Below are 22,161 nucleotides of genomic sequence, written 5' to 3'. Positions count from 1 at the left end.
GGCAATGAAAATATACCTCTGATTTTGCCAGTCATCTGAGCCCACAGGTCCCCCAACACTGCACCTGTGAAGACTAACTCATTCAAGTGCAGCCTCAGAACAGAGCTCAATCTATGGATTTGTATTGTTCCTAGAAATTCCTAGATCTATATCTCTCTAGATGTTCCCAGTCTGGGGAACCAGGGGCAGAAATAACCCCAGTGTGAACCAGGGGGAAGGAGCTGCACAGGAGTGTCCCCTCCATTTTTGTGAGCCTGAAGGCAGAGGTTTTCCCCCATGGCAGAACATCCTTTAGGAGGTGAAAGGAAGCTATAATGCTGTGCTGCAGCTAGAGACTGTGTGAATTGCACTGATTCTTGGCAAATATCAAGAAACAAAGGTTAGTGCCCTCTTTACAGTTTCACAGTATGCTAGAGATTGGAAGGGACCTCGAAAGATCATCTAGTCCAATCCCCCTGCCGGAGCAGGAACACCTAGATAATGTTACACAGAAATGTGTCCAGGCGGGTTTTGAATGTCTCCAGGGAAGGAGACTCCACAACCTCCCTGGGCAGCCTGTTCCAGTGTTCCGTCACCCTCACTGAGAAGAAGTTTCTTCTCAAGTTTAAGTGGAACCTCTTGTGTTCCAGTTTGTACCCATTACCCCTTGTCCTATCATTGTTTGCCACTGAGTAGAGCCTGGGTCCATCCTCGTGACACTCCCCCTTTATATATTTATATACACTTATAAGGTCACCCCTCAGTCTCCCCTTCTCTAAACTATAGAGACCCAGCTCCCTCAGTCTTTCCTCATAAGGGAGATGCTCCACTCCCTTAATCATCTGTCCTGGGTTCAGCAGTAGCAGTCATGTTTCTCCTTCCTGGTAGCTGGTGCAGTGCAGTGTTTTAACTTTCGGCCTGGGAACAGAACTGATAGCAATGTTTTGGTTTGGCCAAGGACTTTGTGAGCCTCATGCTCTGCCAGGGAGGAGGGGAAGCCAAGAGGAAGCAGAGACAGGACACCTGACCCAAACTGACCAAAGAGGTATTCCATACCACAGCACATCATGCCCAGGATGTAACTGGGAGTTAGCCGGAAGGGCTGGGAGTCTGCAGGGGACTGCAGGGTTGGAGGAGGCATCGGTGAGAGCTTGGTCGGGCTGGGGGGCGAGTTATCGGTCGGCTGGTGGTGAGGTGTTGTATTCTCTTCCCTTGTTATTTCCTTTATCATTATTATCATTGGTGGTAGCAGTAGTGATTTGTGTTATACCTTAGTTACTAAACTGTTCTTATCTCAACCCGTGGGAGTTGCATTCTTTTCGATTCTCCTCTCTGTCCCTCCGGGAGTAGGGGGAGGGAAAGAAGGGGAGAGTGAGTGAACGAGCCCTCTGCCTGGTTTTAAACCACAACATCATCTTAGTTGCCCTGCGCTGGACTCTCTCCAGCAGGTCCCTGTTCTTCTTGAACTGAGGGGCCCAGAACTGGACACAATATTCCAGATGCGGTCTCACCAGGGCAGAGTAAAGGGGAAGGAGGACCTCTCTCGACCTACTAACCACCCCCCTTCTAATACACCCCAGGATGCCATTGGCCTTCTTGGCCACAAGGGCACAGTGTTGGCTCATGGTCATCCTGTCGTCCGCTAGGACCCCCAGGTCCCTCTCCCCTACACTGCTCTCTAACAGGTCGTTCCCCAACCTATACTGGAACCTGGGGTTGTTCCTGCCTAGATGCAGGACTCTACACTTTCCCTTGTTATATTTCATCCCGTTATTCCCTGCCCAACTCTCCAGCCTGTCCAGGTCTCGCTGGATGGCAGCACAGCCTTCTGCCGTGTCAGCCACTCCTCCCAGCTTAGTGTCATCAGCAAACTTGCTGATAGTACACTCAATTCCCTCATCTAAATCGTTGATGAATATATTAAATAATACCGGTCCCAGTACTGACCCTTGAGGCACTCCACTAGTTACAGGCCTCCAACTAGACTCAGCCCCATAGACTACAACTCTCTGGCTTCTCTCCTTCAGCCAGTTCGCAGTCCACCTCACTACCTGATCATCCAGTCCACACTTCCTCAATTTAGCTGTGAGGATGCTGTGGGAGACTGTGTCAAATGCTTTGCTGAAGTCAAGGTAGACCACATCCACCGCTCTGCCATCATCCATCCACCGTGTTATTTCCTCATAAAAGGCTAAGAGATTGGTCAAACATGATTTCCCCTTGGTGAAGCCATGTTGACTGCCCCTCATAACCCTCTTATCCTTGATACGCCTTAAGATGGCACCAAGGATAAGGTGTTCCATCACTTTCCCAGGGATGGAGGTGAGGCTGACCGGTCTATAGTTACCCGGGTCCTCCTTCTTGCCCTTTTTGAAGACTGGAGTGACATTTGCTTTCCTCCAGTCCTCAGGCACCTCTCCTGTTTCCCAAGACTTGGTAAAGATGATGGAGAGTGGTCTAGCAATGACTTCCGCCAGTTCCCTCAGCACCTGCGGGTGCATCCCATCTGGACCCATGGATTTATGGATGTCCAGATTGCTCAACTGGTCTCTAACCCATTGCTCATCGACTAAGGCAAACCGCTCCATTGACCTGGCTTCATCTAAGGTCTCAGGGGTACAGGGCTCTTCAGGACTGCCTGCAGCAGAGTAGACAGAGACAAAGAAGGCATTCAGAAACTCTGCCATCTCTGTATCTTCTGTCACCAGGGCACCCATCCCGTTCATCAGTGGGCCTACATTGCCTCTGGTGTTAGTTTTATCTGCCATGTATTTGAAAAAGCTCTTTTTGCTGTCCTTGACCCTTCTCGCCAGATTTTATTCTAAGGAGGCCTTAGTCATCCTAGCTGCCTTCCTACATCCTCTAGCAGCAGCCTTATATTCCTCCCAAGTAGCCAGCCCCTCCTTCCATGACCTGTAAACTCTCCTCTTCCACTTGAGCATACCCAGCAATTCCCTATTTAGCCACGCAGGTCTCCTGGCCCTCTTCCTTGACTTCCTATGTGTCGGGATGCTCCGATCTTGAGCTTGGAAAAAGCAATCCTTGAATGTCAACCAACTATCTTGGGCCCCTTTACCTTCAAGCAGCCTTGCCCATGGGATTTCCCCTAGCAATTGCTTGAAAAGGCCAAAGTTTGCCCTGCTAAAGCCCAGGGTTGCAATTCTACTTGCTATTCTACTGGTCCTACCACACAAGATCCTGAATTCCACCATCTCGTGGTCGCTGCAACCAAGGCAGCCCTCAACCCTTACTGCTTCAACCAGACCCTCCTTGTTAGTGAGGATGAGATCCAGCAGCGCTCCTCTCCTGGTCGGCTCATCCACCATTTGCAGGAGGAAGTTATCATCCATACACTGGAGGAACCTCCTGGACTGCGGCTGGGTTGCCGAGTGGTCCTTCCAGCAAACATCAGGGAAGTTAAAATCCCCCATGACGACCACGGCCTGTGACTGTGAGGCCACTCTCAGCTGCTGTAGAAGGCCTCGTCAACTTCCTCACCCTGATCTGGGGGTCTGTAACAGACACCCACAACAGTATCGCCCCTGCCAGCCTGCCCCTTAATTCTCACCCACAGACTCTCAACTCGCTCGTCATCTGTCCCTGGACAGAACTCGGTGCATTGTAGTTCCTCCCGCACATAAAGAGCAACCCCACCACCCTTCCTGGCTGGCCTGTCTTTCCTGAAAAGGACATAGCCCTCCATGACTATGTTCCAGTCATGTGAGCTGCCCCACCACGTCTCTGTAATTGCCACCAGATCATAGTCTCCTGACTTAACACAGGTTTCCAACTCCTCCTGCTTATTTCCCATGCTGCGCGCATTGGTGTACAGACATTCCAGGGAGCGAGCTGAGCACACCGATTTCACCCTAGGATTATAGGAGGCCTCCCAGTCTTCATTAATTCTGGAGCGCTGCCCCACTGGGGCAAGCCCAGCAACAACCCCATCCCCCTTCGAATCTAGTTTAAAGCTCTCCAAATGAGCCCTGCTAATTCATGCCCCAGCATCCTTTTGCCTCTGTGAGTCAAACCTTTCTCACTTGACATTGTCCAGACTGGTGCCCTATAAAACCAGCCGTTATCAAAGAATCCAAAGCCCTGCCTGCAGCACCGGTCTCAAAGCCAATCGTTTATGAACTGAATCTTCCCATTCCTTCCCACATCATCAGTGGAAGATGGAAGGAGTGCGGAGAAGATCACTTGAGCCCCAGACTCTTTCACCATCCGCCCCAAGGCCCTGTAGTCTTTCTTCATCCCCCTCAGACTGCGGGAAGCAGCTTCCCCCTCACCTGTCTGGAAGACCAGCAGCGGGTAGTAGTCTGTCGGGTGCACAGGTTGGGGAGCACCCTGGTGATATCCCTGATCCAGGCTCCAGGCAGACTACACACTTCCCTATGATGAGGGTCAACTCTGCATATCGGGCCCTCTGTTCATCTCAGAAGGGAATCCCCTACTACAATGACCCTTCTTTCTTTCTTATCAGAGGCAGTCTTGAGGTGCAAAGTCGACCCCCTTTTCCTATGTGGCCTTGTGGGCTGGCCTTGCCCCACATTCTCACCTACCTCTCCTTCAAGATCCAGGGCCTCGAACCTATTACGGAGGGACACCTGGGGAAGCAGGGCAGGAAGGGGGGAGGGTTTCCCACGACGCCGAACTGAAACTCGCTTCCAACCCTTGTCGTCTTTTTGGTCCCCTACCTCTGCACAACAGCTACAGGGCAGGGGCTGCCTCAGTACCTCAAGAAAATACTTTGTCTAAGTCATCATTGCCTGACTCAAGTCCAAAGTTGAGATTTAATCTGTATCTAGAGCAATGTAAGTATAAGCAATGTAATATAAGTACAGAAACTACTATATCCTGCTATTCTCCATAGTGGCAGAATGGCTCTTCATAGTCCTTCATTGTCAGTTACTCTAGCCAAGACTTCCAAGGTTAACAGGGCCTATCATGGACCAGTACCTACTTAATTAAGTGTTAAAAAAAAAAAAGAACTAATATGACCCATCCCATACTGGAAATCAGAGCAATGTCAGTACAAGGAAAAGAAGAGAAAGAGTAGAAAAGCTCACCTAAAATCACTTATTCACAGACCAGCTAAAATCACTTATTCAGAGAAGCAGTCATTCTCAGCAGCCTCAGAGACTATAGAAGGGAGGCACTAATGCATTAAGATCCAACATCTTCCCCATTTTCTGTATTTTGCAGTCTGGAAGCTTTGTGTACAAATGAGGAAAGCAAGAAGAGCTTTACAACTGCTGTGCTGCCACGTCCCTATGGACAACTGATATTCTCCTCATCTCCATGTACAGAACTAGTAGCACTTGCTGTGACACTACAGAGCACTGCTATAAAACAAGGTTCTTATAGGGGAAAGGCAGAACAGACACAATATTAGTTATTACTAAGAATCCATTACTGAACTAGAAGAACATTTTGTTTTTGCTGTTACAAAACTCATCCAGTGTTGATGGAGACACTGTGGATATTACACAAGATAATTTCTCTCAGCATTCAAGAAAACAGGAAAAACAGGAGCTGAATGTTCAGCATCTCACCTCACTTTATGGAAAGTTCTGAATGTAAATGCAAAAAATGCACAAAAGGATAGTGAGAGTTCTCACATGCCCATAAGGGTCACCTTAAGGTCAGCTGTATGAGAGAAATTACCCAAAGCAAAATTACATCTGTAATTGTTAAAACTGGGGGTGAGTCACTGTGAATACCCTGGACATTTCTGCATGGCTGTTGGTCACAGACACTGGTCCACCTCTCACTTCTCTGAGTCAGAGTCATCTGTTCTAAATCTGGAAATGCTGGTGGATGGCACGCTAATGTTTTTTTTATCTGACTCCAGGCCTTGACAGCTTCTGTCCTTCACTTCTCTGTTCTGTCTTTTCATTCCAGTCCCATACGAACACCAGGTTAAGCTGGTATTGAAGCTACAGGCAATCACATGTTATCCAAGTGCCTGAGCACTCATGTAGCTTGTGTAAGAATAGAAGACATCCAAGAAGTGCAAAGTTAGTGCTCTTTTCCTGTCAGTGGTATTGCTTTGTGTCTCTGGGACATCTCTGCAATCCAAATGTACTGCTACACAGCCACTGAAGAGCTGGCCCTTCCAGGCACTTCTGCTTGCAGAAGCCTGATATGGCAGAAAACCAGCACCAACAGATTTATGATAGAAACCAACAGGCATGTTGGCAATCACTGATAGCTCTCTCTGCTCCCATGAACAGAGACCATCCTCACAGAGCACTGGAAAATAAACTGAGTATATGGATAAAAACACCCCTCCACTTCAGTGCTCTGCTCTATTGAGCCTTGACAAATGTCCTCAGGCTCCCTGTACCTGCCTCTCAAGTGCATCTGTTCAGTTTCAAGGATGTAGATGTGATAAAATCCAAATTTCTCTTGTTCTACTGCCTTAACTACTTTAGTGCCTTAGTCTAAGTAATGCTAAGAGCTCATTATTTATAGCTTTTTAACCTTTTCCTTAAGCACTGAGGAAGCATTTCCAGGTCCTCTGTGTCAATATTTTCCCCTTATTCTCCCCATTCTATTCTAGTTTTATTGTTGCTCTCATAGCCCTGAAATTGCAAATCCTGGTGGTGGTGTTTGCCCAGGTTCTAATGTTCAACACTATGGGCATCACATGAATAAGAATCCTCTCTTTTGTTTCTTCCCTTTCATTCCCTTTTTACATTTTTTTCATATATATTAGAAAAATCCCAAATACAGTACACAAGGAAGCTGTTAAAAACCATTTAAAGCTTCAACAAATATTATCCAATTATTTATGTGCACAGAAGCATAACAAGCAGTTAGCACGCAGCACTGGCACTGGATCAGCACACTCCAATCACCACTAATAACATTCTAATCAGAAAGAACCCAGAGAGAGTTTATATGGGTCATAATAAAAAATATATTCATCACTGGAGGAAAGACATCAAAACCTCATCGGAATCATCGTTATCAGGGCATCCTGGTGCAGTGCAGAGGGCCCCCAGCAGAGGACACTTGTCTGGAGCCCTGTCCCTGCTATTCCCAGGTGGGCACTGGGGGAAGAGTTTTCTTTTTCACTTTTTTAATTTTCTGTCTTTGTGTTCTTTGGATTTATTTGTCTCCAAGAGCAAATTTAATCAGAAGATCTATCAAATGTAGACGAGCCTCATCCATAAACCTTTATCTAAATAAATCTGTTTCAACTCTCTTCCTGTAACGAGTTCCTGGGCTACTCCCAGGTACCACGGCTACAAGTAGCATAAACAGTATGCATCTTGCTCTCCAGCAGCAGTGTATCTCTGGTATCCCTGAGTGTCCCTCAGGGGTCAGTGTTTGGACCAATCCTGTTCAACATTGTCAGCAAAATGGACAGTGGGATTGAGTGCGCCCTCAGCAAGTTTGCAGATGACACCGAGCTGTGTGGTTCGGTTGATGCACTGGAGGGAAGGAATGCCATCCAGAGGGACCTTGACACACTTGTGAGGTGGGCTGATGCCAACCTCATGAAGTTCAACTACGAAAAGTGCAAGATCCCGCACCTGGGTCAGGGCAATCCCAGGCACAGGGCAGAGTTGGGCAGAAAAGAGATCAGAGCAGCCCTGTGGAGTAGGACTTGGGGGTTTGGTCGATGAGAAACTTAACATGAGCCGGCTTCAGTGTGCACTTGCAGTCCAGAAAGCCAACTGTATCCTGGGCTGCATCAAAAGGAGCATGACCAGCAGGTCGAAGGAGGTGATCCTGCCCCTCTACTCTGCTCTTGTGAGACCTCACTTGGAGTACTGTGTGCAGTTCTGGTGTCCTCAACATAAGAAGGACATGGAACTGTTGGAAAAGTCCAGAGGAGGGCCACGAGGATGATCAGGGGACTCCAGCAGCTCCCATATGAAGACAGGCTGAGAAAGTTGGGCCTGTTCAGCCTGGAGAAGAGAAGGCTGCGTGGAGACCTCATAGCAGCCTTCCAGTATCTGAAGGGGGCCTACAAGGATGTGGGAGAGGGACTCTTCTTCAAGAACTGTAACGACAGAACAAGGGGTAATGGATTAAACTAAAATAGGGGAAGTTCAGGTTAGATATGAGGAAGAAGTTCTTTACTGTGCAGGTGGTGAGGCACTGGAACAGGTTGCCCAAAGAAGTGGTGAATGCTCCATCCCTGGCAGTGTTCAAGGCCAGGCTGGACAGAGCCTTGGGTGACATGGTTTACTGTGAGGTGCCCCTGCCCATGAGGCTGGAACTAGATGATCTTTCCAACCTAAACCATTCTATGATTCCGTACACATATAGGTATGTATAAATTCATAGATATTTATTTACACTTGCAGGGACTTTATGCAAGGTGGCAAAAGAAAATCATAATATTCTTTTGGGGCACCCACCTGTTTCAGTGTCTCAGCACTGATGTTTTAAGAAGAAATCCTTTTTTGACCTATTTTGACTGGTCTAGCGTCCTCTTTTGTGCCTTCTAACTTTACCTCAAATTTGTAAAGTGGTTGACACCAGATAGTTACGCAAAAGCTGTTTCCTTTGCCCTGATACTTTTGTGAAAGTGAGTACTGTATGACTTCGTAGTATTCCACACAGCCACACATCTGCCCTGAAAAAAGTAACTATGTTTACCCAGTTTATTTTCTGTCTTCAAAGTTTTACACAGTTGCTCGGTGAAGCACTGAACAGCCATCTGAAGATTAGCTGCTTCCTCTTGCTTAAAGATGACAGAAAACAGCACATTCAAGCCCAGTACATCAAATGCATGTCCTGGATGATGGGATGATCACTGGAGCCAGGGCTCATCATCTCTTCAAATACATCCTACCTACAAGGGTTTTTTTCCCCCCCCTGAAATGCTCTTTTAAAATTATTTCAATGTAAGTGAGGTTGGACTCAAAGTCTGGTAATATCTTGCCACTTCAATGGTTTTGCAGTTCTGGTCTCACAGTGAGAAAGAGCATTGCTTCCTCCGCTGCTTCAGAAAAAACTAATGCAGTGGTCTGACAAAGCTAACTATTTGGCTAAATAGGCACAGAAGAATCAATTATCTACAAGGTGTTTCAGAAAAAGAGCGACTGAAAAATAAAGCAGAAGGTAGGATTTCCACTTGAAAGTCTTGGCTTAATTTAGTGGCTTCTAGAGTAGCCAGTCATACATGAAGCACATAGGATTCTTCCAAGCTTCCCCTGTCATTTCTTTGGGGAAAAGCACAGAGAGCAGACAGGTAAATGAGGTTTGTTTCATTTTAGATGCCTGTGAAAGTGAGGCACTTTCAGGTGAGATTTCTGTAAAATCCCTCTCTGTGGGAAAGGTCATATTGTAATGCATCATTCCCTGCCTCCTGCAGCATTTCCTAAATCCTTCTCTGCAGGAAATTGTATGTTTCAGCTGTCGTGTTCTAAAACCTCTCAACTGCTATAAATTTTAACTTGACAATGATATACCCAGTCTTAACCATTTTTTTTTCAATAAAGCATATTTTCTTACTTTCTAAAAATAAGATTTTTAAATGTTATGTTTCAGCAATGAGTGAAATAACATTATAATTACACTTATGTTATGAAAATAATATTATAGTTGTGTTTCCTAAAGAGATGGAAAACCAAGCCAAATAGCATGATACAGAAGGCAGTTTCACAGAAAAAGCACTCTCCAAAATGTTCACATCACCTCCTATTGTTTACCTATATTAAAACTTGATAACAAGAGTATTGATATACAATAACAAAAATTCAGGTGTATGTCTACTATAGATTATATGTTAAAAAATGTATCTGTGAATTCAAATAAGCAACCCTTTTGCAAAACATCAGATACACCTAAAACTATTTTTTCAAGGCCTTTGAGTCTTTGGAACGTGTTGCCTAAACCAAAGTTCACTTTGAAGACCTCATTCTGCAGCAGGGATACCGGGTCTATCATACAGGAAACATAAGCTGCTACATTTTTTTACCTATGGACCAACTTCCTCCCCTTCTTGACTTTGAGTATAACCTAGTCCTGTAACTGCAGCTATATTTGAGGAATGTTCCAATTTAAAATTTACTTAGCTCATGGACACACAGAGGAGGTATCAGGAATTTTCTTATTGCTCAAAACAGAGAAGAGTGATGTGTAAGAGATGGTACACCTCCCTTCAGGCTGTTACCTTTGCCCAAACCTAGCTTGTTTTACCTCCACTGCAGTGCTCAGATTTTCCTGAGCACATTGTTCTTTTTTGGACCACCTGATCATCTGCACTTTGCAGGTACCAGGAGCAGTCTCTTCTGTGCTTCAGTCCAAAAGCATCAGTTCTAAGGGACGCTTCACTCATTTCAGTCACAGCTTTAGTCAGAATGTGTCCACAACAAAAATGTAAAACTTCCGCCTGCTAAAAGCGGAGGAAGCTGTACTGCAAGATTCCACTACTGACCAGAATGCAGTCACTGAAAAAGTTGGCAAAAAGTCCTTCTCAAGGCTGAAGTAAAAAAGGAGTCTCAGTCTCTTCTGTTCCTCCTCTCCTCCTGCCTCCCTCCTAGGAAAAAAAAAAAAAAAGAGACAGAAAGAAACCAAAGAAAACCAAACCTCCTAACTGAGGTGGTGTTCCTTTGAAGCGGACATTGGCTGCTGATGGATAGACTAGATATGGTCATTTCACCTCCATTCCTGACCCATAGTCTGAAATCCTATTCACCAGCTTCTCACTATTTCACCTTAATCCCATAAATCAAATATATGAGCATAAAAAGTATTCATCTCATCTGGCAAGGGATGTGAAACATAACAGGAGGGGATTTTATAGGTATGTAGCAACTAAAAGACAGACTAGGGACAATGTAGGCCCCCCTCTGGAAGCTATCAGGAGAACTGGCTACCCTGGATTTGGAGAAGGCTGAGGTTCTTAATGATTTCTTTGCCTCAGTCTTGCAAAGGCTCTGACCATACCACCCAAGTCTTGTAAGGCAGACGCAGGGACTGTGAGAATGAAGACCTTGGGCCCACTGTAGGAGAGGATCAGGTTCAAGACTATCTTAAGAACCTGAATATGCACAGGTCCATGAGACCTGACGGAATCCATCCATGGGTCCTGAAGGAGCTGGCAAATGAAGTTGCGAAGCCACTGGCCATCATATTTGAGAAATCATGGCAGTCAGGTGACGTTCCCGATGACTGGAAAAAGGGAAATATAACCCCCATTTTCAAGGAGGGGAAAATGGATAACCTGGGGAATTACAGACCAGTCAGTCTCACCTCTGTGCCTGGCAAAATCTTGGAGCAGGTTCTCCTGGAAGGCATGCTAAGGCACATGAAAAACAACAAGGTGCTTGGTGACAGCCAGCATGGCTTCACTAAGGGGAAATCTTGCCTGACCAATTTGGTGGCCTTCTATGATGGGGCTACAGAACTGATGGACAGGGGTAGAGCAGTTGATGTCATCTACCTGGAATTGTGCAAAGCGTTCGACACTGTCCCACATGACATCCTTGTCTCTAAATTTCAGAGACATCAATTTGATAGGTGGACCACTCGGTGGATAAAGAACTGGTTGGTTGACCGCACACAAAGAGTTGTGGTCAATGGCTCAATGTCTGGCTGGAGACCAGTAACGAGTGGTGTCCTCAGGGATCGGTGTTGGGACCGGACTTGTTCAACATCTTTGTCGCTGACATGGACAGTGGGATTGAGTGTGCCCTCAGCAAGTTTGCGGATGACACCAAGCTGTGTGGTTTGGTTGATACGCTGGAGGGAAGGAATGCCATCCAGAGGGACCTTGACACATTTATGAGGTGGGCTGATGTTTAACCATGCCAAGTGCAAGGTCCTACACCTGGGTCAGAGCAATCCCAGGCACAGCTACAGGCTGGGCAGAGAAGAGATTCAGAGCAGCCCTGCGGGGAAGGAATTGGCAGTGTTGGTCAATAAGAAAATGAACATGAGCCGGCTTCAGTGTGCACTTGCAGCCCAGAATGCCAACCGTATCCTGGGCTGCATCAAAAGGAGCACAATCAGCAGGTCGAAGGAGGTGATCCTGTCCCTCTACTCTGCTCTCACGAGACCTCACCTGGAGTATTGTGTGCAGTTCTGGTGTCCTCAACATAAAAAGGACATGGTACGGTTGGAACAAGTCCAGAGGAGGGCCATGAGGATGATCAGGGGACTGGAGCACCTCCTGTATGAAGAAAGTTGTGGCTGTTCAGCCTGGAGAAGAGAAGGCTGCGTGGAGAGCTCATAGCAGCCTTCAAGTATCTGAAGGGGGCCTATAGGGATGCTGGGGAGGGACTCTTCATTAGGGACTGTGGTGGTAGAACAAGGGGTAATGGGTTCAAACTTAAACAGGAGAAATTTAGATTAGATCTAAGGAAAAAATTCTTTACTGTGCAGGTGATGAGGCACTGGAATGGGTTGCCCAGGGAAGTTGTGAATGCTCCATTCCTGGTGATGTTCAAGGCCAGGCTGGACAAAGCCTTGGGTGACATGGTTTAGTGTGAGGTGTCCTGCCCATGGCAGAGGGGTTGGAACTAGATGATCTTAAGGTCCTTTCCAACCCTAACTCTTCTATGATTCTATGATTGCTTTAGACAGCAATATGGCATGCTACACTTCCTCTGGTGGACTGCATCAGAAGTGCAGGATTTGTCCACATATTTATGTCAGGCTATCCTGAGGGCTCTGAACCTCATTTAAAAGCAAACTGGTCATTAAAAATATAAAGGGGGGGGGGGGGGGTAACCGCTGTCAGACATATTGATGGGTCTTTTGTAACAATGTTCCTCTCATATAGAACAGTATGGGTAGATAGCTGTGAAACTCCTCTGCAAGAACTTGCCTGTCAAAAAACTTCCAGTAAGTCATATCCTCTTGGTGTCCTTTTCTTCATTTGACTTCTTTTTCTTTGCCTTTTCCCAATCTGTAAAATTCGCATGTATTTCAAATAAAGACCTTCTACACAAGCGCAGTCTGCATAGAAGTCCAGAAAGTAGCCTGTGGTGCACTGTCACCCACACTTTTAGGTTCTCTAACCTGTCTTCATGAGTCTTTTCCAAATTCACCAAACTCAGAGGACATCTTTACAAAGGAGTGCTATAACCACAATTTACTTCAGAGCATCAGTTAATTTTTGTTTCATATTTGGAGAACAGTTTATTACCTATCTTCATTCTTAGCACATTCACTTAATTTGCTGAAGCAAACCAGCCAAGTGTAAAATCAAATTATTTAAGGAAAATTATAGGATAATAAGGTAGTCAGCATTACTATAATAATCATTGTAATGTGCAGAATATTGCATATTCTGTGCTTTATTGCAGAAAACACAGCATCTGCTAGTGAGTAAACTGACTAGAATTTCCTAGTGGCAGAAATATGTTTGTCATACATTTCTCTTTTTTAAGTAACTTTCTCTTTTAAGCCTCATCCAGAGAAGGAAAATTCTAACACTTGACTGCATCAAAAGGCATCTATTTACAGAACAAAGTTTAAGTGACTATCTATCTTGTGTGATTAATTCTGAACACAGTGAAAATCAATACAAATCAATAAAAAGGATTCCCCATGTGTTCTGTATGCTTTACATCATTACCTGTAGATCCTAATAGGTAGAGAGTCTGATCTTGGAGTAACCCTCCAAAGCACCAGTGAGCCATCATTCTCACCCCCACGATGAAGTGAAAGGCTAATTTCCAAAAGTTTACTCCAGTAGAATATTCTGATTGAGGCCATTTATATTATGAAATTACTTTTTTAAGCTGTCAGCCTCCTATATGCTATTAACTCACCGAGGAAAGGGCAGGGACAACATCATAGAAACAAGATTACCTGTATAAATAACAGAAATGCATTGTTTCTGTACATGGGACTGTCCAACTTTGAAAAAACTCAGCATTAGCAGTGTTCATAGGGAAAAAAATAATAAAATTAAATATACTAGAAGGTTTAAAACACAGCTCTCACTTAGCTTAACCTCATGAAGCTGAAGGCAAGTAAAATAATCCTGGATGAGAATGCTAAATTCAGTTCTTACATAGATGCCTTCTTCTGGTTTTATTTTGTTTGTTGGTTTGGTTTTCGGGTGTTTTTTTGACTGATGTGTCACTTTAAATTTTTCTATTCTAAAAGGAAGAAAAAAGCGCACAAAAAGCGGCAAGAATTACCACTAGGTACCTTAAAACAAAATTTCCATTCCAGCAACTCATTCCTCTAGAGACATCAAGATGTCTCTTCTCACAGCTTGCAGAAGTGCTTCACTTTTGAATGAATATACACATTCATATTCACACTGCTCCAGTTAGGAGCTTTTAATATAGAGGAATTTTCAGTTAGATTTGAAAACCATGTGAAAGCTACTTTATTCTTCTCCTGAATTCTTATATGCAGAGTTGTGGCAAAAGAGTCAGTTTTCCACCATGGATACCTTTGGCAAAAGAGTCAGTTTTCCACCATGGATACCTTTGTTGGTGGAATTCTCTAGACCAAACCATTCACCTCTTGAACTTCCCCATTTCTTGTACCAAATAGAAAACTTGTACAGGCACATAATATCATTCTGTTTTCACTTAACTGATTTCTCAGTTCACGTAGATATGCCCATGCTGATGTTCTGTCCATGTTTTCACTACTTATCACTGGGTCAATTTTCTTAATTTGGAACACAAAACTGGAATAAATGTTAAAAAAAAAATCACAGTGTGCATTAAGGCTGCAGGAAACATTATTGAATAACTAGGTTTTTGTTAATCATGGATTTAAGGAGTAATATTTGTTAGTGTTTCTAATCCCTCTTCAAACACATTCAAATTAGGAAGCCTTCTTTGTGCAGAACAGTGCTGAATTTCACTGTGTTTATCCTATCCTATAATATAATCAGAAACTGCATCCTCATTATCAGACAGATCTCACAGACTTTGCAGGGACTTAAGCGCAAGATTAAAGTTTTCCTGAGAGGGATAGAATTACTTGTGCAAAAATGCTTTGCTCTTCTGTGCTCATGGCTTAATTTCTTGATCCCACAGATGAAAAGATCTAAATGTCACTATCTAATCCTAATGTCTTGACCTACACAATTTCCTCTCTTTGGAAAATTTTCAGAACCTGAGAAATGTTTGACCTAGTAAGATTTACGACAAAGAGGAGTATGTGAGCTGATCCTTATTGCACATACTATATAAATATATTATTACATACACACCTGTTTTATTTATAAATTTATTTTATATATGTATATATATTTCCATATATGTATACATCTACCCATTTCCCATGCCTGCCTTAAATTTGGCTTGTCTATATACATTACATCCTTCACATGTCTTAGCTACTGACCAACTTCCTTCTTTTTTATTTCAGTACTGAAAATGTCTATGCTGGAATAGCTAGAACAGTGCCTTCATCATTGTATTTCTCTCTTCTTTTCCCTGCCCGAACTGTGTGTGAAACGCATATAGATGCCATGTTCTATATGGAAAAATACATCAAAAAAACCCAAGGGTAGATGCAGTGTAGCAGCAATATAGAAACTACTTAAGCTTCTCAGGAGTATCATAGCTAGCTCATAGCACAAAACAAGAAATTGGTAAGAGCCAACTCTGATTTTTAATCACATGCTGTGATTCACTGGGCTATAGAAGATGTAAAGTACATTGCCCAGACAATCAGCAAGTAGAGCCGGACAAAGTACAGCACACAGCTAATTTCTAATAAAATTTTAAGCAATCATTGTTTATCATTTTCCCAGCTGCAGACTCATATCTTTGGGGCCTGTCTGGAACAACTTGAGGGACCAATCAGCAGCTATCCATTTAAAGTTATTTGCCTTCTCTTTATAAATAAAATTTACATAGATGATTCTCAAGTCACAGAAAAAGAGTAAATACCAGAAATTAGGTCCTGTCCTTGCCTCATGCCATATCTTCCCAAATAACAGACTTGCTCTTTCTTGTCCTCATCTGCTTCCTGTTTGTTTGTGTTTTCTAAGATTGTGTCCTGTGTCTGACTTCTGAACAAACATAAACTAAAGCAGTCAGGAAACCCTAGTGGCAGAAAACTTGATCCATCAACATATGAGTCAGTTCTATCTCTAAGTCAACAAATAGGTTGCCCTTGATTTCATAAAATGATCAATTATCCCAAGAAGCAGCTGTTACCATCCTGGCACTTCCCCTGCATGCTCACAGTTGCACAGCAGTTAAACCCAGCTTTTCCTCACCGGTTGTCCATGCACATGCCAAATTTAGATACTTATTACTGAAATAATTCAGTGATTCATTTTCAAAGTCAGTAGCAGACATGAAACCAAAAGAAATTAAATTACACGTATTTCCGTTGACAGTAACAGAGGAAGGAAATGCCTAACTCAAAATTCTTCCTGGAAGCAAAAAAAAAAATCTCCAATAATATGCATGAAAACATCCCTTTCATAATAAACAAATCAAAAAAATTTTACTGGGTTACAAAATACATAATTCATTGAAGTGGAAAAATAAAGGATCATGAATGCTACCCAGAAGTGTACTACGGATGTACTCAGATGTTTCTGCTGAAACTCCTCCTTAGTCCAATGACAGGAATTATGCTGGCAGAGAGATATCCAAGCAATGTACATAGGTAGGACATCTCTCCTGAAATAAGAAACATGACCTCAAAGAGATTTTTGCAATACCATCTATACTGAAAAATAACAGTTCTTAGAGAATTTTGTATTCAATTTTTAGTGAAATTGTAGTGTTCAGAAATAAAAACTTGAATTCATTAATGTCACCTTAAATGGATGGAAGTTTTGCATCATGTCATTTGCAAAAAATTAAATATTCTTCTGTGGAAAAAAAAAAAAGCTATTCCCCTAAAAAGAAAGGTAGATGAACTGCTGTGGTCAAAGTTCCTCCCTATATTATACAACCGGTCCTTGTATACTGTATGTTAAAGCACCAAACTACTGACACTGATCTTTAGATCAAAGCATGGATGTTAGCACACAGAATTCTTCCCTCAGAAATTATGTGTATCAAAAGATATCACAGAGCTTCAGAAAGCCTTGCAGAACACATGAGGACGGATGTATTTTACCGTGAAGCAGGAATAGTTTATCCATCAGGTGGCAAACAAAAAAAAAAGCCTACTTTCCTTCTTCTTCCCACATAATCAATTAAAAAACATTTGTTAGCATCACAGCACGTAGCCTTGCCTCAGCCTGCTGGAAAAAAAAACCCAAACCCCACATAAATAAGTAAACAAAAAAGCAACCCCAGAAAAAAAACAACAAAGAGCAAGTCCCTCACCCTCATTTGGAAACCAGGACACATTCAAACAGATCCAGTGAAGTGTGGCAAAATACGCAGCCTACAGCAAAGAATAAAGGGTTAGTTCAAAGGTGTGTCCAAGAGGTTGTTTTCCTTTTCTCCCAGATACGTTAGTGCACAGCCAGACTAAGGAATAAAGGATGCCATTTCACGAAACACTGCAGGATAAGAGGAAACAAAAGTACTCTAAATCTGTAACATGAATAGCAAGAGCAACAGAGGAAAATGAGTTCACGGTACCTAAGCACAGTAGCAATGATATTGATCATTTTCTAAGTGAACATTTCAGATTTCAGCATTGCATTTTATGTCCTTACTGCTCCTAAAATTGCATCTTTTAAATATTTGAACAGAAATATAGCAGAAAACAAAACAAACAAACAAATTAGAATAAATTTTATCTTTTCTATTTGCCTATATAGCTCATAGAATTTTCTCCAAAATTATTCACCATTTCAGAATTTGACCTTGCCAGATAACACAACCAGACAACATTGTCAGGTGCTATTTGGAAACCATAAGATGCTGCATATTTGGAATTGACAATCTTTCTTTTAATGTCATGAGATGGCATTACTGTATCTTGTGCTTTTTCAGGCGAGTGACAGTACACCTTGTGACTCTGCAACCATAAAACATGCAATTTTTGCAGAAGTAGGTATGTTACACACCAATGTTCTGTCCAATTTTCTTCACTGCAAATTATTTCTCTTTATTCTTTTTATGGGTTTCAGCCATTGCTCTAAAATGTTAACAGTCGTACCCCACAGAAAACAAACTATCAGTTTATGAGTAACAGCCCCTTTTTGTCTGATGTTCCAGCTTCATCCTACATGAAGGATGCAATGCAGAGACAAAACACTTTTATTGAAACCAAGATGGTCTCACTTGAAACTCACAGATAAATTGAATTCTTAAAAAAATCATTAGCACAAACCTATATGCAGTTTAGGTAAAGTAGCTACAAATGTGTTTTGGAAAAGGAAGGGAATGGGAAATCAGGCAAGCAGGTTGATGAGGGGTTTAGTATTACTTTGCTTCTCATGGCAAGTACCAGCACAGCCCATTTTTAAATGCATCTCTGCCTAGAGTATGCTATGTTCTAAGCAGGTTACATGTTGAATGGTGTGAACATGCTACATGTACAACTCTCATTGAGCCATTGACCACAACTCTGTGTGCAGCCAGCCAGCCAGTTTGTTATCCACCGAGTGGTCCATCACAGTATATATATATACACACACACACACTATATATATATACACACACACTATATATATATACACACTATATATATTATATACATATGACTGTATATATATAGTCAAAGAGATTCTCTAAAACCCACTACAAAACCCCAGTGAAATGAACCCTTATTTATGAGTATTTAGGAGCCCTCAGTGACCTTCACAGTACCCTAATAACTCATTTCAGACATTTCCCATTTGAAACAGTGGTCTGATTTATCCATTTGGATGAGGTTGGGTGATTCAGCATTAAACTCAGATTACTGCCTTTATTAGTAACTTGGAAGATGTGATAAACTGCCTCTGAATTTAATCCACAGATCTGGAACATACTTCATATACTGGGAAAAAAAATCGAATAATTCAAAGCTGTCCTTTCAAGTCTTATACACCAGCACTGCTACCATCTTGTTTCTCTCCAGCTCCTCAGTTTTCCTTTATCTGTGATGTGGTGTGCAGAGAACCAAAGCCTATTCCCAGCATGTGGCCCAAAATGTAACCCCTATATCAGGACTATAATGATGGAACAAACTCATTCAGACTGTCTGTGAACAACTTTTACAGAGATTAAATGGTGATTCCCCGGCAAAAGACAGGATGGGGTGCAACAATGTGAATCTGAAATTGGCTGGAAATAACTACTTAGAAAACATCAGTGCAGAAAGGGGCAGCTGTAGTAAATAAACTACAAGAATGGGAAGTGAGAGATTCAAGTTAACTTTTTATCTTAGCTACAAATATCTTTAATAGCTTTGGACAACTCAGACTGACACTTTTAAACCTGGATGCCCATATTTGTGAATTAAATTTCACCAGTTAATACTTCTGCATGTCTAATAGTTACTGCATTTTGGCACCTCGATACACATTTAAAAGTCTAAAGTTTAAGCACCTCCTCTTGAAAAGTAACTTCTTAAGCTTAGTGTCTCAGCTTTCACACTAAACATCATGCAGTGGATGCTAAAAGATCTGTTGCGTTGCTGAGAAACTGATAGATTATGATAATACTGATGATAACGATAATAATGATAACAAAAAGTTGAAAACTTTAAAATGAAATAATGTACCAACACATCACTATAACGGCAAGCTTCACACTGAGGCCCTGAGGAAAGATCATTCCATTTGAAACAGCATTAATGTGGCCATTAGAGTGGTAATTTAAATTATTTGCAATACCATATCTTCTGCTAAGTCTATTTCAAAGTGGAAAAAATACACAGCAGATATGATATTTGTTATATTAGCAACTACTATCCAGCCTTATTTGGAAATAAATACATAAGATGTGATCTGTAGCACCTATGCTGCATACGAATGCCCCCACACAACACTCCCAATTCTAGAACACCGGTGCATGACATAGTTGAGGTAAAACCTAATCTTTATTTTGTCACATCACTGTTGTGTATGGCACACTTTGTGGGCTTGCCCAGGTTGCTCAGGAGGTGCCTTAGCCATGTCCAGTTCATAACATGCAAAGATTGTACAAGCTTCACGTCTGGTGTGATAGTGGACCTTTACAGCACCATGAAAGAAGCCTAAGCGCAGTAACAGTTTTGCAAATAAACCCCAGAATAATTCCTCATGCCGATTCTTACCTAAAGAGCTAATCCATGTTTTCATCTGTCATTTCAACTTACTGCTGATACCTGAATTTTAAATAACCTTTCTGGCTTATAGAGAAGGTCACAAACTGAAAGGTACTTTTCAGCAGGAACAACTGGAAAGAAGATGCAAAATAATGTAATGCTACAATGGAACATCATTTATGTCTTTAATGTCTGGTTATGTTTTTGCAAGCAAGAAGCATGTGTAAAAAGTATGTCTTCTACCCTACTGGCAGGCTCATATTCACCAGTTTCTCATATTTCGATGTATTTGCTATAATTACATTTATTGCACCTATTTCTCCATGCTGATCACTCACCTGCTTACACAATGCTGAACACTGTCCGGACAGAATTACAGAGAGCTGCAGTCCTGGTCTAAACAGGTGAGAGATGGGGAGTAGGGACAGCAGTGGAACTCAGTGTGCTGAAAACAAACTGACAAAATCAGTATTTTACCTAAAGCAGTGTGAGTTAAATAGGAGCAGATAAAAGGATTGCTGAAGTATGCTCCAAAAATGAGATTGAGAGGCTGCAGAGGAAAGAAGAGCTAGAATAAACTGCTAGTCCAAGGGGACTCCAAGCAGCGGAAGTCCTGCTGAGCTGCTGTTTTTTCATTATCCTACTATAAGTGGTTCATTGCAGCTGCTTTGGCTCGCTGAAGTCTCTAGCAGTCATCTATCTGCAGAATCTTTTTCATGTAAATTTAATCTGGGAGACTTCCAGGGATTGTAAATGCCAAATCATGTATTATAATAAATAAACAGTTTTTTATTAATTAGACCAAGAGCATAACTCTTCATAAGTTTTCTGAGGTTTGACCCAAAATTGTATTGTATCATCCATGCTCTAACTCAGGCACACTGCATTGTAAAGAAAATACAGATATTAAAAACCATAACTCAATTCATTATCAGACACATTTGAAATACTGACTAGATAATAAAGAATATTGCTAGAAGGTTTAGAAATAACATTCTGAGTGTTCATACTCAGAGGACTGAGACTTGGCTGCTTCTGTCTCTGTCTACCAGGATTTCTCACACAGGAGGTACTGGTAATCATATGGATGTCTCGCTCTGCCAGTTTTCATATGCAAAATGGCACTGTAATAGGTGTGTTGCCACCTATGATGTAGAGAAACTTTGAGACACCCCCAAATTTATGGTGCAGATGAAACCAGCCTCTTGCAGTGTCAACAACCATGAACATACAAGGAGAACTAAGCTATCCTTGCATGTCCAGCCTCTCCTCTGGTTTTCTGAGCAGAACAGCAGTTAAGCAGACTTGACCTAATCATCTTGTTCAGAACACACTAATGAAAACTTACATTAGAAATCAAAATACTGTGAAAATGAATCCTTTGGAGAAGTTTCTATGATCTTCATGCAATTACCCACAGATACTGCTATGTACAGAATATAAATTACTTGATTAGCTTCTATTTTGAAAAGGCTGCTACTGGGTCATGTTGTCACTGCAGCAGATAACAGAGATGCTGCACCTGCAGGCAACAACATTTGGGCACAATACAGAAGATAGCAAAGTTACCAGACATTTATGCACCAGTTCTTGAACAGGTGCATTTAGGCAAAATCCTGCTTCTACTGTCATGAAGGTGCTAATGTAATTTAAAACCCCCAAGAACACTGAACCCCCCGAGAACACATGCATGAATAGAGCAGCACTGATGTGCACCAAGTGCTTGCTTTCTTAGAGTTCTTGAGTTACACAGAACATACAACAATTTACTTGTCTTCTGCCTTTTCTGCAGAACACTGCTAAGGCACTTTCAACTCTGAGCTGCTTCAGCAACTACTCACCTTTTTTCCTTCACCTGTATTTACTGACGTAGCAATATGTGCATACTTTGAAAACTTTTATTCTTTTCTCTTTTTAAATCTTTCTGGTTATGCTTGTTACACATGTTATCCAAACACCACTTCAGTTTGCATCTACCTGAAGTCTCTTTTCTGAACCTTCTCCAGCTTCTCCACTGTGAACTCTAATCTCTTTTTCAGATCACTACAAATCCTATTTTTATTTCTCAGGCATATTGCAGAG

The sequence above is a fragment of the Pezoporus occidentalis genome, unplaced genomic scaffold, assembly GCF_034315485.1.
Source record: "Pezoporus occidentalis ecotype Australia unplaced genomic scaffold, CSIRO_AGI_Poc_V1 ctg108, whole genome shotgun sequence".
Classification (NCBI taxonomy): domain Eukaryota; kingdom Metazoa; phylum Chordata; class Aves; order Psittaciformes; family Psittacidae; genus Pezoporus; species Pezoporus occidentalis.
This window is presented reverse-complemented; position numbering follows the sequence as displayed.